The sequence below is a fragment of the Capsicum annuum genome, chromosome 5 (genome assembly GCF_002878395.1).
Source record: "Capsicum annuum cultivar UCD-10X-F1 chromosome 5, UCD10Xv1.1, whole genome shotgun sequence".
Taxonomy (NCBI): domain Eukaryota; kingdom Viridiplantae; phylum Streptophyta; class Magnoliopsida; order Solanales; family Solanaceae; genus Capsicum; species Capsicum annuum.
In genome coordinates this window covers 192,066,820-192,075,600 of record NC_061115.1, presented here as the reverse complement: position 1 = coordinate 192,075,600, position 8,781 = coordinate 192,066,820, and the positions used below count along the sequence as shown (strand labels likewise).

The window sequence follows — 8,781 nt, the reverse complement described above, 5'->3', positions numbered from 1 at the left end:
TTTGTTGGAAATTTCAGCACTAATTTTGATCTTTGTCAGTTTCAATTATTGAAATTTCTTTATATTCATTTTACATGATGGGGATGTGTTTGGTACGAAGGAAAATATTTTTCAGAAAATGTTTTTCAATTTTTTTATGCTTGGTTAACTTATATGTTTTGAAAAATATTTTTCAAATCAACTTATTATCCTTAAATTTAAGGAAAATAACTTCCCTTTAAAAAGTAAGAAAAATATTTTCCAAAACTTTCTTTCAACCTCACTTTAAAGTTGAAATGTTCATACTGGTCTAAAAATCATCTACCCCACCCCCAATACCCTATCATCCCGACACCACCTCTACCCCTACCTCATCCCTTCCCCTACCCCACCCTACCCCCTACCCCTACCCCACACCCCCAAAATTCAATTGTTTTAAAAAGTATTTCAAAATTTTTTCTTAGTTCATACCCTACCCTACCCCACGCCTACCCCTATCAGCCCACTTCCAAAAATAATATCTATATTTTATTAAAAAAATTCAAACTTTTCTCTTACCCATACCCCTACCCTCCCTCCTCCCTTACCAGCCCCCTCTCTCATTGCTTCCCCTCACCCCACCCCCAACCTAAAAGAAATAAAAAAAATTAAATTTATTTTTAAAATAATTTTAATTTTTTTCTTCCCCCTCCCCCCTCACTCCCCTACCCTGACCCCCACCTCCTACTAACCTCCCCTTCCCCCCTCCTACCCCCACTCCCACCCACACATACACATTCCGCCAATTTTTTTTAATATTTAAAAAAAAAAAATTCAAAACTTTTTTCTTACCCTACCCCTACTGCCTATTCTGACACTCCCACCTACCTGCCTATTAACCCTTTCCCAAAAAAAGGATTTAATTTTTTTAATTTATTTTTTTAAAAAGAATTCTAAAATGTATTTTTACGCTTTAACTAAACACCAAAATGTATTTTTTAAAAAATATTTTTTTTTCATTCACCAATCAAATATTAGAAAATATTTTTCGAAAAATATTTTTCATCCACCAACCAAACATAAGAAAACAACTAAGAAATCAACTTGTTTTCCAGGAAAACATTTTGTAAGAAAATATTTTTCATGGAAAACATTTTCCTTCATACCAAACACACCTACAGTGTTTCACTGAAGATCTAGATTTTCAACCTTAAAACTTCATCACTTTTGAAGGATTTTGTGGAATAGAGTTTATAAGGTAGAAATTTATATCTTTAAAGCTCTGGGTTTATTTCATGTGGGGAAAACATACCTTTTTTAATTAGTAACTGAAAAAATATTTGGGTTTATTACCTGCTTGTTTTTATGTGGGTTTTGCTGCTTCTACCGAGGGAAGTACTGAATTGCATACTATTGAAAACTGGAGTTTTCAGACTTTTGGGTTTAGTGGTGTGAGGCCGAGGAGTAATCGGTATCTTCATAATGTTTCTCATAATTATGTGGTTGTGAAGCCTCCTATTGTTCAGGATTCTGGACATAAATATCATAAGAGTCTTGGTTTGGATTTCGAAATTGGTGGTCCAGCTTTATTTTGTGTTGTTTTTGTAGCTTTTAGTTGTTTTTTTTCAAGAAATGGAAGAGTGTTTGCTTAGAGAAGTACTTGAAAGCTGAGCTTGTTGCTGGACTGAGGTTGCATAATACAGATTATTGGCCATCAAATCTTCATAGACACCACAAGCTTTAAGAGGGAAAAATCTTTTAAATTCTTCCGGCTCAACTCATTCTTCGGTTCATGAAAAGGTATTTTATCTTTCAAATTTACAAGAAATTTAAATCTTGAACATCTAACTTGATTGATGAATTAAAGAAACTTTGGATTCACATACTTCCTTATTCCTGATTGGAAAAATATTTGAATATTTTTCGAGCATAAGTTTTTTCTAATTATTTATTTATTTTGAATCTGTAAGAAAACTGCGGGTGATCAAATTTTAATAGTGGCTACCACAAGTCAAGTCGATCTAGATTGGAGTGAATGATGAAGAATTTTTTGAGCTATATTTTGATATATGTTTAAATACATTTGGTTTTGCGTGGAACATAGTACAAGTCTTTAAAATGTTATTTTCTAATTAGTATATGTAGTGAATGACATGTTCTTTTGAAGTTCATTACAAATCTATGTATTTGATTTATTTATTAGCTAATTGGTATGTGAGAGTATATATATGTATATAAATATGTAATGTGATTAGTGATGTATACATTTAAACTAAAATAATTATTTTTTAGGCCTAAAGACGTTTCTGTAAAATGCGACTTGAACTATCAAATTTTATATAATTTTGCCACACTTCATAAGTGTGGTTTATTAATTAAATTGTGGCATGTACCTAAAACATGCTTATAGTTTATAAGCGTTGTCATAGAAGACGTATAAAATACTACGATTTTGAAGTGTGGCCAGTAATAAAGAAAAGGCCACGTTATTTAAGTGTTGTTATAAAGGTGCTATATAAGGCTACACTTTCAAAGCGTGCCCAATAACAAAGTAAAGGTAACTCTTAAAAGTGTAGCTTTATCGGATAAAAGTGTATCCAATTAGAAGTTGCAAAGCATGACCTTTGCACTTTAATGTCCATGCTTTTTAAACGTAGATGATATGACTACACTTGAAAAGCGTGGGCTAAAGTCAAAGGTTACCCCTTTTTAGATCATCCCACAAAAAGTGTTACCTAAAGTCTAAAAGCGTAGCCTTTGATCAAATACCACTCTTTTTATTACTTTAGGCGACACTTTCCAAAAATAGAAGTAGGACAAAAGTATTGTAGTATTGGTTTAGTATCCTGGTAATTTTACCCTAGACACATGGTTTACGCTTTGAATCATAATCAATTACTGAACACCAAGGTTTCATCAATGACTTCGCATTTTCTAGGTATAGTATTATCCTTGCCCTTTTCCCTTATGCACGTGATATATACTTTCAATTATAATTAATTATTGACACACCTATATTTCATCAATAACTTATTTTTTTTTAGATGTAGTGTCCTCGTTGTTTCCCCATAATCACGTGGTATAAGTGACTAAACTTACAATACCCACCCCACCCACTCCGCATAGACCCACACATAGCCTTATGATTTTATCTTTTTTTTTTTTTTTTTTTTTTTTTAAAATAATGCATTTGATAGTAACCTATAATATTCATAAAAAGAAAAAATCATTATCCTATGAAATTGTATTGATTAATTTATACTGTTATTCTTGTTGTATTTCTTTATTTTAGAAGTTACTCCCGTCTTTCCTTTTTGTTTGCTTATGGGTTGGAGACACTCCTTAATAAAATTCTCACTTAAAGAAAATTAAAAATATTTACCAATATTCCCTTAATTAATTTTGTAGCTCTTTCAAATTAGTAAATATATACATTGAAAAAGAAATTCTTAATTAATAATCTTGGTAATTTGAACAAAGGCATAATAAGAAGATACTGATCAAATTATTTTTGAAAGATCAAAAGACCACTTACAAAGAAATATAAACACACCTCAAAAAGAGTAAATTAAAAGGAATGGTGGGAGTATTTTTTCTTTCGCACTTAAGCTTATGTTCAGTAATTTTCCAATTTCCGTCTATCTCCTATACAATTTTCATTCATTCTCCTTAGTTTTGCATAATTTTGTTTCATTTCCCAAGGTTCTGAATGAGTACATTGAAATATTTGTATTACCCAAAAAAGTATCATGGCGAAACAATCCATTCATAAAGAGGTCTCCGTTTAGTTCATATAACTAAAATAAATAAATAAATAAAGATAAAATAAAGAAAACAAAGTACCTTGTGAGGAAGAAGGATGGTAAACCTTTAAAAAGCTAAAAATTTTGGACTTATTGTCAACAAGATTTATGAACATCTCATCTGAATCCAAAACATCAACTTACTTTTGAATGACAATGCTAATAGGTTTTATTCGACAAAAATACTCGAATATTACCCGAAGGAACACAGTAATATTCTCCTAACTAACGTATATCCATTTTAAATAAGAAACATTAACGAAGGGAAGCACATGTAGAAAATAAAAAGTCACTAACTTTTTAAGTCGAAGAGCACATTAAGAACCTGCCTTCTTCGTGTGTTTAGTTTATTAATGCAAGCATCTAATACTGTATGTTCACCGCTAATAACAATAGTACTATTTTACTAACAATGATATTTAACACAACCATCGATTTTATTTTTACATTTCCAAGAAAATTCTAGCTAATCAACATATCTTTAAAATTCTTTAATGCTATATTTAATTAGTTAAATTTAATGTCCTTATTTCCTAAAAGAATTAAAATAAAATCTCTATTGTATTTAGAGCAAAAGATTATGTTTTTTCCAAGTGTCAGTTCCATATTGTGAAGAGAGGGAACCTGCAATCCACAATAAATTCTTTTAAAATAGTTTCAACCTAGCCACATTTGCATAAAACCATACCCTCTTTTCCCCGGCTCGTCCCACAACACACACCTCCCCGTTGTCACCCCTTCTTCTTTTGTCCCAATTTAATGAAGAATTTTAAAGAAGAAATACGTTCAACAAAGAAGAGTTATAGTCGTAAGAGAAAAATATATTTGCAAAGAAAACTGGACAACAATTTTATTCCCTGTTGATGACTCTTTAAATAAAAACTTAAAAATTATATAGACTTACAATCCTACTAAACCACTAACCAAACTCTCTTAAACTTTAGGACCAACTATCTGCAACTCTAAATACCAGGAAAACAATAACGTACTTAAAAAAACAACCTAACAACTAAAGCTAAAAGATAGCCTACTGCAGACTTGGTCAAATTTAAATAATGCTGATTTTGTACAACTTTAACACCCCTTCTCGACATCAGCTCCCTGTCTTAACCATTCCTAACTGCTTGCAAAAACTTTCCAACTTGTTGACCTTCAGACTTTTGTGAACAAGTCTGCAATCTGACATTCTGTTTTAGTATGCTTCAAAGCAATCTCTCCTTGCAATACTTTTACCCAGATAAAATGGTAATGTTTCTCCATATGCTTAGTCCTTGCATGAAACACTAGATTTTCATCCAAGCAAATTGATGACTGATTATCATAGTGCAAAGGCACTGCATATGTAATACCCTAAACTTTTTCCTAAGCCTAATTTCGTCTCTAGAAGGTTAAAGAATAATTTTCTAAGTGAGTAACATTTAAAACATATAGAATTTTCCAAATTTCAACTTTTTATCATGTGAGAATTTTAATTAGCTTTCCAACAATATAAGATCTGCCCAAAATCGATAACCGGGCCAGAATTTATGGCTAATTTAAGTTTTAGTCACAAAACACCGTTATTTTAATGTTTGGTGCGTCGTGGAGAGGGTCTATTTAACAATTGACAAATTTAAGTAGAACTCCACAATAGTGGTGCGTTACGGAGGACCCCAATTTCCCAACAGTTAATTTTCAGTGGCCTAGCACGATTGTGACGCGTCACGCTGAAGTTTTAAGTCCCAACCAGTGGGACAACGCGATGGCTCCGCATCGCGGTGACTCCCAGATTCCCATTTGTCAATTTTTAGTGAGCCACCATGATAGTGGCGCATCGCCATGGTCCATAAAGTCGGGTTTCCAGTTTAATTTTTCTAGCTTCGTACAAAAGTTAAAAAAGACACTTTGGACTTTTTCAAGCCTCTTAAACCGTACAAACATCAGAATTAAGGTTACCACAATCATTATATGAGATTTTTCTCAAGATTTCCCTCAACCAAAAATCCTATGAATCCAAATCCACTTCCAAGAATATCAAGGGTTCACCATAGATTTTCTAAATTGAGTCAAGATTCAAGAGTCCCAAGTCAAAAGTTTCAAGAACCCGCATTCAAGAGTTCCAATAACATCTCAAGAGCAAGTTGTTCATCCAAGTTTATTAATCTAAGGTATGTGGGGTTTGAACAAGGGCAATCCTTTCGCCCTTGTGCCCAAAAGCTATGTTTTTATGGATTACCTATGATTTTAAATATTGAATTTTATACCCATAGTATTTTATTGAGAAATTTTGAGCATGATGTGATTGATTTATGAAATTTCATGATTTCTTTGGGTTAAATAATGTTCTTTTATGATTTTGAATATCATGAGCATGATTTAAGCAATTGATTACAGTTTTCCAATGAATTAAGTATGAGATTTTGATTTGTAGCTATCATTTTGGTATTATGGTAGAATTTTGATAAAAACTTACAAAACATGATGATTTGCCATGCATTTATATGAGTTGATACATTGATATTAAATAGTATAAATAGTATTTGATCTTTTGATCCTTACATGAGTTTTGGAATCCACATTCCAGAGTTATTCTCATAATGTTAAATGCATAACTGGTTCCAGTAAACCCTTATACGAGTTTTAATGTGGATTTCCATGAGATGAGCGTAGCTAATTAAAGGAAGTATTATTTAGCACAGAGTTGGGTAAGTTACTACGGTTTCATACCCCAAAACTACGTGCCACAATAGGATTGAGATTTATGGGCCCGAGGCCGAGATAGTGATCATTGAGTTGAGGTTATACTCCCTGGCAAGATTATGACGCCTCTCCCCAATATGAGGTTTCTTCCTTAGGAGGACAAGACGTTGGACTCCATATAGCTCGCATGGTGTATGTCGGTTGAGAGAACCTCCCTGCTAGTGAAAGTAAATAATTAGTTCCTAAAGTATTTTCCCTCAAGATGAGTTATTTTCTCTATTAATCAAGACAAGCTTTTAAAAGTATGTTTCCCCAAGGATTTAGAAACTAAGTGTAAAGACTCACAATTTAATCAAATATATGTTTTGAGAAGGGGATAGAATTATAGATTTCAGAAATAAGCATTTTGACTCACGAGATTTATACTATGCGTCCCATTATTCATAATGGATGAAATTTATATTTTTTTGGAGTTATTCAAGTTGTGTGAGTCAGTTGTATCTGCATGGATGATTTCTATAAAGATTGATGATATTGTTGTTTTAATCATTGCATACACCCCCATATACTTAGTACATCTTCAAAGTAGTGATCCACATATATGTTTGTGTGCTACATTGTCTCATAATATAGGTTCAGGTGCTCAGTCTCAGCGTGACAGTGATATCCGAGCATCTCATCTACATCTTTATCTTTGGTGAGTCCTTATAGTTCAATGACCTATATCTGTAGCTTTTCCACTTTCATAGTATTTTGAGCATTACTTTTTGATCAGTTCGATTCAGTTGGGGGTTTGTTCCAATGACTCTTTAGTTTGAGTAGTAGAGACTTTGCCAGACTAGACTATCAGTGATGTTTAAGACTTATCAGTATGTTGCTATTCAGAAAGTATTCTTTTGTTATTTCAATCAAGATATGATATGACAGTATGCTTGTTTTTCTATAATTGTCCTAAAGTAAGTGTTGGGAGTAGTAGTAGGCTCAAAGGGTTAGCTTAGGGCCACTTATAGCCTTAAGCATCGTGTAACATCTCGGGATGAGATTTCAGAGCGTTACAGCATAGTCCATCGATTGTTGTAAGTCCTTCATCAATCGTATGAGCTATGTACTTTCTTGAGTTGCAACTGCTGCTGACCGGTGTTCCGCTTTTGATGTTGATAAATACACAATTGGCTGCCTTTTGTTGCACCTTGAGACTTCTTCTGGTGCAAGCATAAATACATATCCAGTAGTTAAGCATTGGGTATCTTAATCTCTTGTATAGTCAGCATTGCAATAACCAGATATCTTGAAATCTTAACCTTTCTTATAAAAAATACCATGGCAAAGTGTACTTTTCATATATATCAAGATTTGACGAACCCCTTCCAAATAAGACTTCTTTGGATTTTGCATGTAATGACTCATAACACCAATTGGTTAATATATGTCGGGTCTTGTTAAAGTTAAGTAGATCAAACTACCCACTAATTGCCAATACATTGTTGCATCTTTCAAGTCTTTCCCTTTATGAGAACACATCTTAGCATTTGGGTCTAGTAGGGTTCAGATTGGTTTTCAATTGAACAACCCAAACTTCTTCAAGAGATCTTTGGAATATTTTCATTGATGAAAACAAATTCCTTCTTCATTACGGTCAACCTCCAAGCCAAGAAAATGATTGAGCTGTCCTAGTTCCTTCATTTTGAAGCGAACTAACAAATTCTTCTTAGTTTGGAGAATTTCTTCTTCCCAAACTTCTGTTAGGATTAGATTATCCATATATACTAGAATAGTAGCTAGTTTTCTATCAGCAATTTTTACAAACAAGCTAGAATCTGCCGGTGCTACTGAATAACCACTATGAGAAAGAAATTCAGAAATCATACCATACCATGCCCTCAGAACTTTCTTTAATCCGTCTAGCGCCTTTCAAAGCATACATATATAATCTGGATGATCTTGACTTTGAAAACCCATTGGTTGATACATGTAGATATCCCGATCCAACTCTCCGTGCAAAAAGGTATTCTTTATGTCCATCTGCCATAAATTCCAATCTTTACTAGCTGAAAGAGCAAGTATAACCATGACCAAAGTAATCTTTGCCAATGGATTGAACGTATCATAATAATTTAGTCCATAATGCTGAGAAAAACCTTGATAAACAAGACGAGTTTTATGTCTTTCAATTATTCCATCAATGTTTCGCTTTATCTTGTAAATTCATTTGCAAGAAATAGGTTTGACATCCCTTGGTTTTGTCATGAGCTCCCAAGTTTGATTCTATTCTAGCGCAACAATTTCCTCGTCCATTGCTTTAATTAATTTTGGATTTTTGATTACTTCCTCAAAAGTCTTT

At 32.9% G+C, this 8,781-nt stretch overlaps 1 long non-coding RNA gene across 1 annotated transcript; it reads left to right on the top strand.

Moving 5' to 3' along the window:
* The first annotated feature begins 1,057 nt into the window (after positions 1-1,057).
* LOC124898963 lies at positions 1,058-7,381 on the top strand. Its single transcript, XR_007056113.1, has 2 exons — positions 1,058-1,758; positions 7,074-7,381. It is a non-coding gene; the product is annotated as an uncharacterized LOC124898963 (long non-coding RNA).
* Positions 7,382-8,781: the final 1,400 nt, after the last annotated feature.